Source organism: Lissotriton vulgaris, chromosome 10 (assembly GCF_964263255.1).
Source record: "Lissotriton vulgaris chromosome 10, aLisVul1.2, whole genome shotgun sequence".
In the NCBI taxonomy this organism is placed as follows: Eukaryota; Metazoa; Chordata; class Amphibia; order Caudata; family Salamandridae; genus Lissotriton; species Lissotriton vulgaris.
In genome coordinates this window covers 653,484,837-653,503,330 of record NC_141698.1, presented here as the reverse complement: position 1 = coordinate 653,503,330, position 18,494 = coordinate 653,484,837, and positions in this window count along the sequence as shown.

Sequence of the window (18,494 nt, the reverse complement as noted above, 5' to 3'; positions counted from 1 at the left end):
GTTTCCCAGAGATCTCTTTGAAAATGTTATAAACTTTTAAAATGTATAAATATACATGCATGTAAGGAGGTAAACCTGTGCATTACATACTTTTGTTTTGTTATGTGGGTGCAAAGAATACGAAATGCATGGAAAATTTCTCATGAAATATTGGTGGTTTAATTAGGTGTCCACCTACCTATGCTGGTTGCCACAGTTATAAAGGATCACAATCTGACCCCAAACCCAAAATGTATTTATGTACCATTTGCACCATAGTGGTGGATTTTTTACATTCATAAGTGCCAACATAAAATTGAACCAATCATGATTCACTGAATCAGGATTTGCTACAGTTACTTGATGTTTGATACTTGTAGCATCAGAGAATACCCTTTACTTTAACCTGGAAATAATCATCAAAATGGACATGCCAATTCTGAAACAAGAAGAGGAATGGAAAAAAGGACAAACAAGATGTCAAAAATTTATAGAGGATATATTATAGGAAACACCTTAACATTTCTTAGTGCAGGAAACCCCAAAATTCAATGGATGTGACACTGTCAATTGGAACATCTTTCAAGATTAAACATCTTATCCAGATCCTTCATCTCCTTTTATGTGTAACAAAAATGGGTCCAATCATTGTGAAGTAATTTTAGAATGACTGGTTCTTAAAAAACAATACTAAAAATTGTAATTACTCAAAATGGACATTTTTTCAGCTTCCATTGTCTTTTGTGTGGTTCAGGTCAGGCCTTATAAAAATGATAGTACCATCATCAGATGCACATTATCCATAATGTCAGAAAAAGCAACAGTTGTAGGATTTCTGATTGAAGAGGAGAAATTGACTTTGACATGCATGAAAGAGTAGTGTGTATTACACAAGCACTTTTGGGTTCTTGGTTAACAAATGAAACATTGCAGAAAACTTCAAAAAGGTATTGAAAACATTTGTTTTTATGAAACATAATGCAGCAGAAGGTGACCATTTGGGGACGCAGACATTTGAACCTCGACACCCATCTAAGCTCTTCTGCGAAGAAGTTCAGATGTAGTTTGAGTCATGTAAATGTTGGTGGGAAGAAGATGGTGGAAAAACCTTCAATTATGGATAGAAAAGAAGTAAGTCTGGGTGGTGAACTCCGCTCCGCTTGTGCAGTTTGCATAATTTTCTGCACTTTACGTTACATGGAGCTTGCTGAGTTCCGACAAACTGTGCTTCGTGTTGTGGAGCGGAGTTTTTTTCCTCGCTCGCGTTCGTCAATGTCAATTTGGGAAGCGCAAGTGAGGAAAATCCACCTCCCCGTGAGATTTTTCCTCGTTAACGATCATCAACCTCAAGTTGGCGAGCGCAAGCGTGGAAAATCAACCTCCGAACTAGATTTCTCAACACGGCCGGTCAGATTTCTCATTGCGAGGGGTCCAGTATGCTCGCGACCACTCATGTTGAGAAACTGCCCGCTCACGCTGAGAAAGCTGCTACTCGAGTAAAAATCTTCTTGAGCTGCAGAAAAGAAGCAGCGCTGTGCATGATGCCATTGCAACGATTGCAGAGTGCAGACAAGCACCTGGCACTGACAATCACAGTGACTGCATTCATCTAAAGAAACTTCACCGCTCGCGGAGCTCCGCGTAGCGTGACAGAGTTTTTTGTGAACTCCGCTAAGGGTTAAAAAGAAGTGTGAACATTGTTAAGAGGTATTTTAAGGAAATTATGAGACTTTAAACTAATTTGAACTCTGAAAACATAGCCCTTGAGACATAAGTAATCAGTCTGGAACACATTTAATACCTCCTGCGCCCCCCAGCGCAAGTCGTTGTAACGACTTGCGTTGTAAAAGTTGCGTGGTAAAGGTGGTGCGTGGTAAAAGTTGCGTTGTAAACGCTGTTCCCCGTCATTAACCAGGCCCTCGTTGCAGTTTGCAAGGTCACATATTTGATGGATGAATGTCTGGTGATAGTCATGAGTGGTGTCCCTCAAATTTTCATGTGGCCATGTGGTTCCATATATGAAAGTGAAGATGTGTCTGTCAGGGGACACCAACCTCAATTGCTTTAAAGAGTATGGGGAGGATCAGTGCTATTGGGATGGAGGCTTTGAGTATTGTTCTGCTCTCATACTGAAAGATACATAAATAAAACATTAAAAAACGTCATCAGGCAGTTAAAGTCACCTTAAGATCAGATTTGTGCATAAATCATTTAGGACATAGCTTCTTGCACTGGGCCTAATGCTTTGGCTTTAATTGTCCAGGCTACATGCAGGAATTTAGAGACAGCAACAGTCACAATCAAGGTAGTATCGCTTTTACATATTCTATAAACTTTAACTCAAATGTTTAAGCTAAGGGATCTACACAGAGGGACAATCCATTTGTTTCTGAGATCAACATAGAGTGGGAAAAAAACAACAAGTGCCCATCACTTTCTTGGATAGGTTTGCAGTAGAAACAACAATCAGATCCCTGTTTCCACTTCCCCCAATTAGCAGTAAAAGCTGGTACTGGAGGGTTCTGTACCTAAATTGAAGAAAGAGGGACTGGGCATGCACTGGGTGGATGCATTCCAAGAATTCCTGCCCCTTGGTTATGGATTTGTGGAGAAGTAAAGCACTTGTTAGACAACCTAGCATGGGTGAACGGTCCCTACTGCCAATAGTTTTCTCATGGATCAGTTTTTTTTACTTTAAGATCCTCTTCTCATCAAATAGACTGGGGCTCGCTCCTATGTTTCTCTAGCCCCAGCTCAATCCAGGCATTTTTTAGCAACCCCAGTCATCTGACCGTCCACACTCCATTGGACCTAATAGCTTCCTACAAGCCCTCCCTAAGGTGGCACAGTTCATGGGTACTCCAAATTCAAACCCAGAACAATAAAGGTCTCAACGCTAACTGTACTGATATCGCATTGATCCCCCGATCAAGGCGAAGAAGGACAAATGGCATGCCTTTCCTAAGCCCAGGCCCCTAAGGAAGTTATTTTCTGCTGTGCTCAAGGCGATCGTATTACAATGGCCCCATAATTCGGCCCCATATAGTTCGCCCCCCACCCCTTGCTTGTGCTTTATAAATTTCAATTGCGGGACCAAGCTATTTTTTGGGCAAATTAATGAATGACTGCAGCTTGGTGTTTCACAATTAAGGTGCTCTTGGTGAACTGAGAGTCCATGATCTAGTATCATCCAGCCTGATACCCAGAAAATCAAACTCCAGTGACTCTTTCCAATAGTTCAGATACCAATCCAATCCAAAATTTCTTTATTTCGGCCATTTAAGACCATAAAAGATACATACCTTTCAGATACCCCTCTCACTCTGCCTCTCTTGGTGTAAATCATATATTTGGTCTTGGACGTATTTATTTCAAGGCCAAAGTCTTCACAGAACTGGTTGAAGCTGTCAATCAAGTTTTATAGGCCCCTCCTAGTTTTGGACAACAACAACTTGTCGTCCGTGAAGAGGAGTGCCAGTATTTTCTCTCTTGCCAGTGTTGGGGATTCATTGGCACAACTTATTATTTAGGCAATTCAGTTGTTAATATGTAGGAGGAATAGCGTTTGGTCCAGTACACCCCCCTAGCGCACACCTTGGTTTATAGGAAAAGTCTTGTTAATTCTCCCTTCAAACCGCATCTTACATTTACAAAATTTCCCATGTGGAGTAGCTGGATCAAGTACAGGAGATCTGGGGGGTGGGGGGGTGGGGGGGTCCCATCTTCTGGAGCACTTCCCACAATCTCTCTCTAGGCAGAAGGTCAGATGCGACATGGAGATCAATAAATGCCATGTAAAGGTCATTCATCCCATTTTTCTATTAGAAAGCCGAAGGCCTTGCCAACCACAATGGTCTTGTGCCTGAAGCCTGCTTGTAGTCCTGAAAGGATGTGATTTTCCTCTCATTAGTTCAACACATTTTCTGAAAGAAAGTGACCAATCATCTAGATGTGCTGATCTGGAAGAGGCAACATTTCTGGAGCATCCAGGCTGACCTGTGCTTGAACTCAAAGAATCTAGTAGAATTCTAATGATTCTAATCATAATCACAGCATTTGATTTGGAACTTTCAGGGGTTCAGAACTAAGCAGAGAATGTCACTTCAAATGCTAATGCATCAGGGTAGAAGATTGTCATGACACAACCACCAGCTAGAACTTACAGAATCAAGTGTAAATGAGGGAGGTTGAAAATGAAGAGGAAGTTTTAAGAGGGGGTTGAGAGGAGGTTTAGGAAGGTACAGACAGCGACCCACAAGAATATTAAGTCAGTTAATTTTTCAAACTGAACTTCTAAACCTTCTATAGCTTAAAAGGTCTCAAATAGTTATAAATGTATTCCAGCTGAGACCTGGAGTACGTCCAGCACCAGGCACGGCCGCCCATGGGTACTGTAACACCCGCCCATGAAAAGTAATTAAGGCAGGGACTCAAAATTAAATCCCACAGAAAATAATGTTAAAGATATTAAATTATTTTTATAGATATAGATATAGATAGATAGATAGATAGATAGATAGATAGATAGATAGATAGATAGATAGATAGATAGATAGATAGATAAAAATTTAGTTGAATGTTAAAAATTTGTACATGATTTTACAAGAAATATTTTAATTATATAGCAAAAATTAAATAACTTTTTTCAATTACATATATATATTTTTTGATACAGGAGTTAATAATGTTATACATAATGTATGATAAATGTGTATATATACAGAATAAATGTAAATGTTTCTTCGCAGTTGGAATTAAAATATATATATACATATTTATATTTTTAATAATTATATATATATTACACATAATTAAACATTCTCTATTATCTCGATTCATTAAAAGACAGGACAAACCTATCTTTTTAATTGCTGAGACTCCGTAATCATAAAGATACTATTAGTAAAATATCTTTGTGAATAGTAAACAATTGTAAACATACCCAAAAGTGTAAGTTTACCTTTGTGAATCAGGCCCTCTGTAACATTTTATGTTATTATGTTATACATTTAGTTTACATTAACATTTAACATAATCGTATTTTAATATTTTTTCAAAGTTCAATACACTTTTAAACTGTCCTGTGTATATATTATAGGGAGATCTCTACCCCAGTGACAGAGATTTCTGCCCAGCAGGCAGTGATTTCTATCACAATGGCGAAGATCTCTGCCAAGTGTGCAGAGGCATGTGAGTATGCTTTGAGTACATTTAAATTTGGAAATGGTGAATAGCCAAAAGTAGTACAGTTAGTCCCTAGGGTAAAAGCTATTTTACATGTGTAGCTATGCTCACTTGTAGGTTTACCGTTGTGTACAGGCCTCTGGGCCAGATGTACGACAGAATTTAGCATGTGCAAATGGGTTTGTGACCCGTTTGCGCATGCTAAAGCCTTGTGGGCCATGTACAAACACTATTTTGCAAGTTGCAAATAAATTGCGACTAGTAAAATAGTGGTTTGCGAATCAGAGTTCCCTTCCTAATAGCGACCTCAAAGCCATGTATGAATGTTTTGCGACCGCACTTGCGGACGCAAAACAATCGCAAATTACCACCCTCTTCAAGAGGTTGGTAATGCACTCACAAAAGGACCCTTCTCATTTACAAATGCAGGGGAATTTTTTTAGGGGCAGACCGTGGTCCCAGGGACCACTGCCTGCCCTTAAAAAATGAAACAAAAACGTTTCATTATTCTTTTATATAATATATATCATTTTCCTTTAAGGAAAACGGGTTGCATTAACAAACAAAACCTGCTTTATTGAAAAGCAGTCCCAGACATGGAGGTCTGCTGTGCCCAGCAGGCCCCCATCCCTGGGAGTGCCAGCCATTCCAAATGGGGTCGCAAACTGCGAGTGGCTCATTAATATTCATGAGCCTCGCATTTTGCGACCCCATTGGGAATCGCAATCAGTGTCTCTGACATTGTTGTACATTCTGAATTGTGACTCGCAATTTAGACTAGTCGTACATCTGGCCCTTACACTCTTAGGTCTGTGAATACAATTTTGTAGTACTTTTGTAGAACTACTGTAGTACTACTAATTATACTACATAATGAGTTTGTGAATAGGGCATTGAGTGAGCAGGGTTTACAACCAGAGGAGAGTCTGGACACAATCTTTGCCTTATAAGTGTGATGCACAGGAATAGAAGGCAGAAATGACTGATGAGTAGGAGGCATGGGTCCAAAAGAACCAGAATCTGCAATGATGCTGTGGAGATCTGTTACCCTAGAAGGAGCACGGGTGATGAAGGCAGATAAGCTCAGAAACATGGGTCAGCAGTGTTACAAAGCTGATCCTACAGATAAGCAGCAGGTTTATATGAGGAGGGAGAAAGCACTGTTATTCAAATGAAATTAGGTGGATAAATATTTAATCACGTACAACTGTGACAAGCATTCCAGCAACCGAAATCCTTTTCAGGAATAAGAACAAAGGTAAAAGAAAACCACTGGAAACAGAACAGAAACAGATTAAAATAAAGGACGCCATCCTTTGGAGGTAAGAATCTTCTATCGACCATGAAAAAGTCACGAATAGAAATAATCCCCAAACCTCCTCTGGAGCTCCGTAAAGGTCTGCTTGACTCAGCCTTGTGAACTTATAACACGTATACAAAAACATCTATACAGACCTCTCAAATAGCACTCTGTATTTGTTCAAAATAATATGAATTTCAAAAATCATCAAAAACACCAACATTTCTTTAAAAAAGTCATACCTTTCCAAATCACTTACATATTATCAGACTTCAGTAAAGTAGTATAAACGCCCTTTTTTCAGAGTTGCTTAATCCAATTACATGTATTTTATCACACTTAGACGACATACTCTAATCCTTTATATTCAATATTATTAAAAGTGCTGTAATTCATCGCAGTTTTTTTCTTAGCAACAAAAGCTTAACTTACTGGGAAATCAGGTTAATACAAACTTTCCCAACGCAGTATACTGAATTCAATACATATTACTCTGATGTATATAAATTTCAAATGTCTCATTATATAAAGCTGGTTTTAAAGATTAAAGATGTAAAATCAATGAAACACTACTTACACACTTAAAGATGCTCATAACTTAATTTATAAAGTATGCATGACTACACTTTGCTCTACAAATGAGTGTTTAAAGGATTAGGGCCATATCCAATAAGGTTTTTTGTGGTTGCCAAGGGTCTAATTCGCAGAGTCAGACTATTTGTTAGCACAAAATGGCCTTTTTGCAAGTACCAAACTCGAAATGATATTACCCCCAGGTCCCTCCGTCCTCGACACCTTCATACTCAACAAGTGGAGATGACCATCTCCAGACAGAAAAAAACAAGAGGAATGCTGGGACACTAATACTGCCCCTCCCCCCGGGAGTACATAAGCAGTACTTACCCAGCAGACCTCCTGTTCTTTTTTCTGTCTTTCGACAGAATTGATGGTGTGCTGGTGCTGCTCCTGCTGGGCTTGAGTGGCGGTGCTTCTCTTCTCCCCCCCGCCCTGCTGCCTGGCTGTGTGGGCGTGGGGTTCCCTGGACTGCCTCCTGGCCTGCCGGGCTTGCTTGGAGTCAGTCTTTTTCTGGTGCCGGTGTTTGGTTTGCAAGGCTCCCGGCTTTGCTATGTGCTGCCTGCACCTACCGGCCCTTTGTGGCTGGTGCTGGAGTTCCCGGTTGCTTCCGGGTCGCGGGCTCGGCTTCCCGAGCCTGGCCGGGGAGGCGTGCCTCGCTGGATGTGCTCCTGCCGAAGTTTCCTGGATTGCTTGCTGTTGGGGTGGGGGCCTTGTTCCTGGGGTTGGCCCCCACTCCGGGTAAGTCCCGCTTGCGGAGTTTTTGTTTCTTTTCGCTTGCGCTGCTTCTTGGCGCTGTGTTTACATGTTTGCTTTGCTGGTGCTGCCCGGTCCCGGGGACGGCGGCTCCGGCCGCTATTGCACTCCGTACTCGATGCTGTGCAGGGACTGCCACGGATGGCTTTGCTGGGTGCCCCACAGACTGTTGGGGATTGGGGCTTGCTCAGGCCACGAGCGCGCCGCCCGGGTCCGGGCGTCTGCCGCGCTCCCGGTTCTGGTTTCCTTGCCGGTGTTGTGTGTACTTCTGCTGTGTCCGTGTTTTCTCTCCTTTGCAGGTTCCTTGCTGCCCTGCCATCGGAGTGGCGGCACCGCGGATCTTCCCGGCGGTTCATGGAGCTGCTGCGGGACGGAGTTCAGCTATTGATGGAGCTCTGTCGTCTTGTTACCGGTTGCTGGGCATACGCGGTGACGCGCCAGGATTGTAGGGTTTGAGATGCCCGATAATCTTTGGGTTTGTATCATGGGGCCACATAGGATGTCGTGGGTGCCTTTGTGTTGGGTTTCATGATGCATCTGTTGTTTCTGCTCCCTGATGCCCCGCTGCTGGTGTGGCCATACCCTTGCCGCTTGCATTTGTTTTTTGCCCATGCACTACTGTGGTCTCGTGCGCTGGGGTACCGTTTTTCTTTCCTACTTTGTCACGGGAGGCCGGTGGTGTTTGTACTGTTTTTTTCCACCGGGTTGCGGTGGGGGCCTTGTTGAGCTGATTGGCCCCCGCTCTGGCTGTTTTCTTCCCCTTTTTTTCTGCTAGGAGATCCTGTTGCCCTGTTGGTGTCTGACCTGCTGTGGTGGCGGGCGGGCCTTCTTCCATTCTTCCTTTGGGATGTCTGCTGCTGCCTTTGGGTGCCCCGCGCTGCTTACTTCCTGTAGGGGCTAGGTGGAGGGTGCTTCTGTATGCCTTTGGTCACTCTGCTGTCCTGGTGATCTCGGTGTTCGGACTGCCCTTCCTGGAGTGTCTTTACTTCTTTCTGTAGTTGCGTGTCCGACCCTCCATGTGCCTATTGTCTTATGCTCATGTTGTGCCGTCTTGTACGGGCGGGCCCCCTGCTCCTTCCTGTGACATGCATGGTTGTGCTGTTGGTGGTTGCTTCTGGGTTGGTTCTGCTGGTCGCTCGCCCTCTCGCACGTGTCTGGAGCCCTCGCTGTCTCTTTCATCCCTTTTGGCCCTGGCCTTTCCTCGCTCGGCCTGTTGGGTTTCGGGGGTTGGCGTCCCTGGGATGCCATTCTCTTTGGCGGGCTGCAGGTGGGTTTTGTGGCTGTTGGTCTCGGGCACTGGGGTGCCGTGTTCCTTTCCCTGTCCCTCGCCTGTCTCTGGGTGTTCTGGGTTGGCTTTGGCTGCTCGTGCACCTGCGCCCTTCCCTGGTCTGTGCTGTTTCTTTCATGTGCCTGTGCGAGACTTGTTTTGCTGTTGGTCCCCGCTCTGGCTGTTTCGCCCCATTTTTCTCTTCGTGGGCTGGTCCTGGTTGTGGGGGCTGGCTGCCCTGGCTTTGCCGTGTTCCGGCCTCTTGATCGCCTGGGGGTGCCGTGGTTTGTGCGGGCACCTCCTCCTTGGGGTGCATGCGTTCGGCGCTATGCTTCGACCCCTCTTCTTTTTTGGCTGGTCTTCCTGCTGCTTCCAGTGCCCGCGCTGCTTGCTTCCTGTGGGTGCTCGGTGGGAGTTGTTCTGTGTACTCTCTTGCCCCCCCGTGCGGTGGTCTGGTGGGTGCTGGTTGGCCTTGCCCTCTGCTGCTCGTCTGTTTGGGGGTGGCTTCTTCGGCGTCCTTCTCTGTGGGTGGCCTTCTCTCCTCGGAGGGATGGCTGTGGTGGCCTTGCTCCGGTGGTGTGCCCTGGTTCTTCACCTCCGCTTCCTGGCTCCTTTCAGCTTGGTCGGCTGCGCCTGGTTCCTGTCCTTGGTTGCTTGCCGGTGTCGTGCCGGGGGGTCTCTCGGGTGCTTTGTCCCCTCTGCCTGCGCTTGGGTGGCTTGTGCTGCCTTGGGTGCGGCTGTTCTGTTTCAGCCCTGCCTGCTCCTGTACTCGTCTGTTCCCTGCTTGGTGCCTGTTTGTGGCGGCTGCCTGGGTCTTCCTGTTGGTGTGGGCTTCCCTTGCTCCCGCTTGGGGCTTCTGGTGTTGTCCGGGGGCTTTTCTGTGTGCTTGGCTGGGCTGCTTCGGCGCTGGCTCCCCCGGGGCTGGCCTTTGGCTGTCTGCCCCTCTGTTTTCTGTCGGGGTGCCTGCCTGGTTTGTTCCTGGCTGGGGCCTCCGGGCTGCTGCCGGTTCCTGTCTTGCCTCCTGTTCACCGGGTTGGTGTGCTGTCCCCGTGCTCCGCTGTCTGCTCTGTGTTGGGCTTGGTCGGGCCTGGTTGGTCCCTGCCTGGCCTTCTGGGGCTGCTGGGGGCTGTTGACTTCCGGGTCCGTCTCCTGTTTGGGGGTGTTTGCTCCCTGGGTTGTTCTGGTCTCGTCTGGTTCCCTTGGTGGGTGCCTGGCTGTGGTTTTCTGCTGCTGCTACCCGCTCCTGCTTGTGGTGCTCCTTTTTGGGCTCTGCTTCCCTGCTGGTGTCCCTTTGGGCCCTGGCGGGGTGTTCTGTGTTGGGGCCGCTTCCTGGTGGTTCCTTCTGGGCCTTCTCCTGCTGTTGGTTCTCTTCCCGGGCTTGTTTCCCGGTGTTGTGGGCCTGTGTGGGGTTCTGTGGCTTCGGTTCTGCCGGCTTCTTGCTGGCTGTGTGTGAGGCTTCGGGCTGTGCCTTCTGGGTTTTCGGGCTGTGCTGACCCTTTTTGGCCTGCTCTGGGGGTTGTTGCCGGCCTTTTCCGGGTTCTTCCTGGTTCTGTGGTCCTGGCTCGCTCCTTCCTCCCTTGCTTTCCCGGGCTTTGTTCCCGGTGTGGGTCTGTTTGGTTGCCCCTCCATCTATGGTTGGGGTGCTGTTCTGTGGTGCTCGTGCCTCTGCGTGCCCTCCCTCCTGGCTGCGGGTTGTCTGTGGTTTCCTGCTGCTTGGTCCTCTGCTCTTCTTCTGGGGTTTGCTTGAGCCTGCTGTTCCTCCTGCGTGGTCGGGTTGCTTGGCTCTGGTCCTGACTCCCCGGTTCTGTTGGGGTTTGTTGACCTCTTTTTTTGCGGTTTGCTTGGCTCCTCTCCGGCTTTGCTGGGTTGGGGCCTTGTGGTTGTGGTCTGGGTGCTGTGCTCCCGGGGCTTTCTTTTCCCGCTGCTCCTGCCCTTGCTGCTTGCCTGGCCTGGGTGTGGGGTTCCTGTCGGTCCTGTGTATTTTGGGCGCCTTCTTTGTGCTGCCCTCTGTGCCTCGTTGGGCGGCTGCTGGAGTTTCCCGGTTGCTCTGTGCTCCCCTCCTGCCTTGTGTTCCTTCCCTTTGGGGTTGGGGTTCTCTGGGCTTGTGGTCGCTTTCTCTGTTCCCGACCTGGTTGAGATTTTTCTTTGTGGCTGGTTTCCGGTCTTGTTGGCCTCTCCTTGTTTGGTGGGCTTTCGGCTGGGCTCTGGAGTTCTTCCCCGTCCCTGTCTTTTGGGTCGGGTACTCGGTCCTGTTCGGCTCCTGGGTGCTGGTATCTCCTGGGCCTCCTCGGCGGGGTTTCCTCCTCGGGTCTCTTGTGCTCGAGTCCTTTCTTTTTGGGAGTTTGGCCGTGTTTCTGGCCTGTGCTTCTCCGTCCTTTTTTGGGCTGGGTGCTTGTGCCTGCGCTCTGTTGGCCTTTTCTTCTTTGGCTTTCTTGCGGGTTGTCTCGTCTTCCTGGTGGGTCTGCCTGGCCCTGTGTGCCTTCCTGCTGGTTTTGGCCTGGGCGGTCTTCTCCGGTGGGTTGTTTTGGCTGGTTTTGTTGTTCTGGTCCGGGTCCCGGTTGATGGTTGCTCGGGTTGGCGGCCTCCGTTGTTTGGAGCCCTGGGTTTTCTTTCTCTCCGGCCCTTGTCCCTGCTGTCCTGTTCTGGGTTGCGGGCCGATTGTTTCCTGCGGTCTTCCTTTCCTCCTTCTCGGTGCTCCCTTGGGTGGCTGCTTGTGTTGTGGTTTCCTGGGTGTGCTTGTGCGTGCGGAAGGCCGGGTTTCTGATTTGGTATTCTCCACTTGTTGAGTATGAAGGTGTCGAGGACGGAGGGACCTGGGGGTAATGTCCTATTACTTACCGGTAATCTTCATTACTCCGGGTCCCGTAGTCCTCGACACCTTCATGCGCCCCTCCCTCCCTCCCGGGCGGCCGGCCTTCCTGTCTGGGCTTGTTAGTACAGGAGGTCTGCTGGGTAAGTACTGCTTATGTACTCCCGGGGGGAGGGGCAGTATTAGTGTCCCAGCATTCCTCTTGTTTTTTTCTGTCTGGAGATGGTCATCTCCACTTGTTGAGTATGAAGGTGTCGAGGACGGAGGGACCTGGGGGTAATATCATTTCGAGTTTGGTACTTGCAAAAAGGCCATTTTGTGCTAACAAATAGTCTGACTCTGCGAATTAGACCCTTGGCAACCACAAAAAACCTTATTGATATGGCCCTAATCCTTTAAACACTCATTTGTAGAGCAAAGTTGAGTATGAAGGTGTCGAGGACTACGGGACCCGGAGTAATGAAGATTACCGGTAAGTAATAGGACATTCTATAACACATTGCTGAATCACTGTTTAGGTTTGTGGCTACATTCCAAGTTGATGTTTGAAAGGGGCGTGTTTAGGGCGTCCCTTCCAAATGGAGACCCAGAGCGGAATGTATTAACGTTTTGCGACTGAAATCCGGTCGCAAAAAAATTATATTTTACAGATTACTGAAAGGTAGTAGCAAAACATTTCCAAATGTGAAGGGGTCCCCAAGGACCGTCTTCCCCTTCATGAATGTTGCCCAAAAATCTTTTAAGAGTAGCCAGTAGTACCATGTACCACTGCCTAGTCTTAAAAAAAAAAATATTAGACTTTTTTTAACACATTCCATTTTGCTTTTAAGCATTTTACAAAGAAATATTGCTTTATTTAAAAGCAATCACAGACATGGTTGCCTACTTACTCCAGCATAACACCATCTCTGTGATGGCAGTGAATCATAGAGGGTCGCAATTTGCGACCTACCTCATTAATATTCCTGAGATAAATGGAAATGTGACCCACTACCATTCAATATTTTGCAAACCGATCTAGTAGTACTTAGGTCAGTACACTAAATACCACACTAGCAGTGAAAAAACTGGCCACAATTTAAAACAAGTATTTTGTGATGTGTTTAGTACATCTGACCCCTTAGGGGCATATTTATGGGAGGCTTGCATTGCTTTTGCACCAGGCAATGTGGTACATGCACTTTGCGTGGCTCTGAGCGGCATCATAAATCTGAATTAGAGCAACACAGTGCAAATCACTGTTTGCCCTACTCTGCCCTGGGTAGGCATTCCAAGGGCATTGCAGTGGGTGTTCCCATGCAATTCCATTTAGATTCATAACACATCAAAATCTTACAACTTTCCAGTGGAGGCATAACTCGGAGAAACTTTATTTCTCCTCATTTTTTTAAAAGAAACGTTTTTAATCATGGAGCCCACAAACAGAGGTTAAAGTGAAATCAGGTACTGCCAACTTTAAACTAAATGTCAAACTATTAGCACCCCACATGAAAACTATTCACTGAGATGGGATCAAACTTGGTTATATAAATGATGTTAAATTGAGATTTGAAATAAAGTCTACATTTGAGAAACTGATTAAACTCCTTCTACAGACTACAGTTCTGTTCTCTCACATCCCACAAAAAGAGCTATGAAACTACTCCTCTTGTCCACAGTACACCAAAACTTTGACCATTTTCATGTAACATAATTTTACCTTACAGTCTACTTGCTGTGTTCATAACCCCCGAATGTGCCCATTCCGTGTTTGCCAAATCGTAACTCACCCCGTCGTTCCGGCCCCCCCCGCCCTACTTCCCACTTGTATCTCTTGCAATCATGTCAGCCAACAATGCCGGTTAAAGTAGTGGTCGTTGTTGGCCGCAGTTTATTAATATTAAAATTGCAATATTAAAATTACAATATTCAATTTTCAATATTACAAACAGATACTGGTTATGCAATTTCTTCATTTACAAACTGTCCTCATCAATCATACATGAATATTAATAGACCCATGACACCGTCTTGTGAGAAAAAGGTGTCAGTTTTCTTCAGTTCGTAAATGGCACTTTGCAACCAGTTCCTTGTGAATCCTTGTTGTCCCATTGGTTGTTTGCCCATGCCGTCTGCGTGTCGTGGAGGGGAGCTTTTTCCCACTGGAGTTAGGTCCCCAGCTTGCTACCATTTGCGCCCTGCCGTCCGGCTGGGTCTGGGCCGCGAGTGCCGTCTCCTCTTGGTACTCCCCTCCTTGCTGCGGCCACGTCACCCTGCCGTGCGGCATTGAAAAGTTTGTGGCCCTCTTCCTACACACCGCCCGCCGGTGTGTATCCTTACCAACCATTGTAGGATTTCCGCAAAACACCCGTGCCCTTGTCCAGCCCTGCGACTTCGCTGTTCCTTAGGTGTGGGTGGGTGGGTCTGCAGATCTTCTTGTCGCGCCGCTCTCCCAGCTCCACGAAGAAGTTGTGGCCTAGCTGGGGGAGTCGGCGACTTAAATCCCCCTGACTCTCCTTAGGGGGGCTTCGGTGTATCACCCGATTGGGGAATTTGAATGAGGCGGGGGGGTGCCATTGGGCGCCTCTTAGGGGCGCCCAGGCCAAAGGTTACTTCCGGCCGGGCAGGCTGGTGCGCTGCCCGCTTCCGCTGGTCTCCGGGTGCTTTGGGGCACCTGGAACCAGTTTCACCACTGGTTGGGGCACCACGTGGGTTATGGCGCCGGCCTTCTAGCCTCCCCCCCCCCTGCGGGAGGGTGCGGCGGCCTCTGCAATAACCTTGAATGTGGAACAGTACTCCTTACACCAGGGCCAGCTTTGAACAGCCTTTGGCCCTGCCAAGCAAAGACAGAGTGCAGGAGGAGACCCTCAACCGTGCCCAATGCCCACTGAGACAATTCTCCAGTCTCATTGGCATAGTGCTGGATATGCATATCTATCACTCAAGCCCAGTGGCCACATAGTAAAACTGTGGCCATAAGGCATGTCCTTCAGTCACATCTTTCACAGATCATATTTCCCTTAGGTGACCTGACCTCTGGCCTTCCCCTGTGGTCACCGGATCCAGAAATCGGCCAGACATGCCCTGATTCCTCTCCTTCATCCCATTCCAATGCTTATGTTTTTCCGCCTCATCCCTAAACTTCTGATGACGTAAACCATGCCACACTAGCAGTTTTTTTGCCACTGTGACAATTAGAATCCTATAATTCACATTAGCCCAGCGGAATAAGAATGTGGAATTTAGAATTATATGTGTTATTTTGTTGGTGCGTAAGTTATAGTTTGTGTACTCAAAGAAGGTGGATAATTGAATCCTGATTATTTGAAAGAATGTGGCCTGGGTGTGATATTATGTTATCAGCTCATACGAGATCACTTTGCATCTGTTTTCGGCATGGGGTTCTGCCTTTGTACAACTTTACATCTTGATGGGCTCCTGGAAATTCTTATTTGAGTCAGCTTTTCACGATTTATGTAGAGGATGAAATACATTTCTTATTCATCTTTCCTTTCTTCAAAGAGTCTTCGAAATTATTGGGTGAAATCTATACTTCTTGAATGCTGTATCTCACATAGGACAGATGCCTTAAACATTTGTAAGAGTACAAAATGTACAGAAATGCAATACTGCATAGCAAATTATGTTTCACAACTTGGATAGAAAAAACTCCATAGTTAATTGTGCTAGTACATGAAGAGGTTAGGGCCTTCTCAGTTTAATAAAGTCCCATTTGAAAACATGCTTTTCAATGCTTTGTTGTTGTGATAATAACTGTGCTGGTGACCTATGTTATAAATGTGTGTGCTGATATCTATCGAAGCATGGTGGGTGAGTCCATGGAGTTGGTTTCGGAGGGTTTTTGTCATTATTGCTCATTATATTTTAATAGAAGCAATAATTTTTTTATCCATATGTATGTTTTTGAAATGTATTAAGTAATGTATTGTTTTATATTTATTTTGATTGATTGCATTTTCATTCGCTGTGAAAAAAGGAATTATGAAGATGATAAATAGAGATGTATGAATGTGATGGCATACTGGGTCAGGCTTGTGACAAACAAAACAAGGAGGAGGTTATTGCTCTAATGTTATTGACAGTTTAGCTACACTTTGTTCTGGGTAGATAATTTGCATGGGCAAGCAGGAAGCGGTAAATTGTGAGCTCGAAACCTAGGAAAAACAGTCAATGCACCTTAGTTTGGGGAAAGGTAGATATCTGTCGCAGTATCTTATGATCTAATTTTTAAAGCCCTTTTTCACATTATAGCACGAAAAATGTGCAAGCGAAAAGGTCATGCGATGCCCGTTTGGTGCATGATGCAATGGATACAGTTTTGCGTCTTTACTTCAAGTATATTTTAGATGTAAACGTGGCTTTTTCAAAATGTTCTTACAAAATGCATAATAAACTCTGATTCGCATGAGTACCAAGAGCAAATAAGTCATTAGAGTGCATCCATATATTTAAACATTTTGAATGACATACTTTAGTAGTTTCTGTGTGCCCATGTCTTTGCACAAAAGTAAATTTGGTATTTTGCAGGATAATCTTTTTGCTATGCTACTGAATAGTATTTTGTTTCCATATTACTTCATGGAAAACGCAGCCTATGGGCAAAATAATGAATAAGTGACCATAAGTTGGTTAACATAGTCTCCACATATTGGTCCATTTTCCCTGTATTTATCAACTCAGGAACACTTGTATCCATACATTATTGCAGCGTGAAAGGCCTTCTAGGTCCTCAATCTTCGCCTGTATGATCGTCAGCACTTTTTCCATGTTTAAATACTATGGGGCATATTCTCGAGGATTTATCGCTGCGTTAGCAGCACTTTTCTGTCGCTAATGCAGCAATATTTTTATTACCATAATTCACAAGCTGTGGCTAACAACCGTTAGCGACAGTTTTTGGGCAAAAATGTCAATTTAAAAGATCAGGACTTCTGTTAGCGATAATTATCGGTAATGCCATGTAAGGGAGGCATTCCCGTGTAAATTGTGCAGTTAACCCAACATCTCCATATTCACAATGGCACTCCTTAAGTCCAGAGGACCCAAAAAAATGGCTCTAACTGTGACTAGAGACAGTTTTTTAAGACCAGAAAAGGGGGGGACACTAGCCTTCAACCAACAGACCAGGGGAGGCGACTAAAGTGGGTAAGGATAAATCCCCACGAGTTCTATAAAACGCTAATCCAAAAAGGAAGAAAACAGGTAGAAGGCTGTCTGGACCCCCTAAAAGAAGGATTAGAATTAGTGGCGTCATTTGCATCGCTGACAAATCTAGTGGATAAATTGTTGGAAGCTAAAGGTCTGAGGAAGGATTCCAAGAACCCACGGTGGTTCGATAAGAGCTGCTCCAAAGCTTTAAGGGACCTAAAAGCTTGCCTCAAAATTAAACCAAGGAATAAGACAGAAGTGGCCAACTGTAGATTAATCTATAGAACCAAAGTAAAAGAGAGGAAGAAGGTGCAGACTTGAGAGAGGCGGGAGAAAACAGGGACTTTGCAGAATTCTGGAGAATTGTAAATAGGCCCTGTTTCAATGATAACTCCGCCCCGGTGATTAGTAGCAACATCCTCCCAGATCAATGGGTCAATCACTTCCAAGGTTTATACAATAAGTCAAAACTAGAAATTCAGGAGGGTGAGTAGCAGGGCACCCGGAGTGATAAAATAATTTTCTCACTAGAGGAGATAACAAAAGCGATCAGCGGGTTGACCCCTAATAAGGCCCCTTGTCCAGATGGCACCCCACCGGACCTATATAGAAGTAATATAGACCTATGGGCCCCGATCCTAACCAGGGTCTTAAATGCGGCCATTAAATCAGGGCTACCACGCTCCTGGTCCACTGCATTGATCGTACCCATTTTCAAGAAAGGGTCCAGGGATGATCCTAAATGCTACAGGCCGATTTCGCTCATAGATGTCTCCGCCAAAATTTTGAGGCCGAGTGATCTTAAATCGGCTCATGGAGTGGACTGAAGAACATCAAATTATAGTTGACATACAGTACGGGTTCAGAGCTGGCAAATCGACCAGTGACCAGTGCCTAAATTTGTATCTTTAAAAGCTAAATATACAAAAGCCAGTAAAAGCACGGTCTATATGGCATTCATGGACCTGGCCGCGGCCTTTGACAATGTCAATAGGACTAAACTGTGGTCCATGATGCATAAGCTAGGTATTGAAGAGGGGTTGATAAATATCCTGAAAGAGTTGCATTGGAACACTACTGCCAGGGTCCGTTTTAGCCCAGAGGGGGGGCGAACTGACCAATTCCTATGCTCAGGAGGAGTAAGGCAAGGGTGCATACTAGCCCCTTTTCTCTTTTCACTCTACATCAATGCCTAGAGAGTGCCCTCATCGCCCTAGATGTGGATTGCCCCAAAGTAGGACCACGTCAAATCCCAGTACTGTTGTACGCGGATGACGCGACCCTGCTGGCCCTGACCCCGAGGGCTTTACAACTTTTGGTGGATGGATTTGTTAAATTTATGGCTGACTTGGACCTATCTGTCAATTTAAATAAATCGTTTGTCATGGTGGCTGGCAAAAAACCCGCCAATAAGTGTGTGTTCAAGATAGGGTCACATACCTTGGGTAAAGTAAAGACTTTTCCCTAGCTGGGCTTGC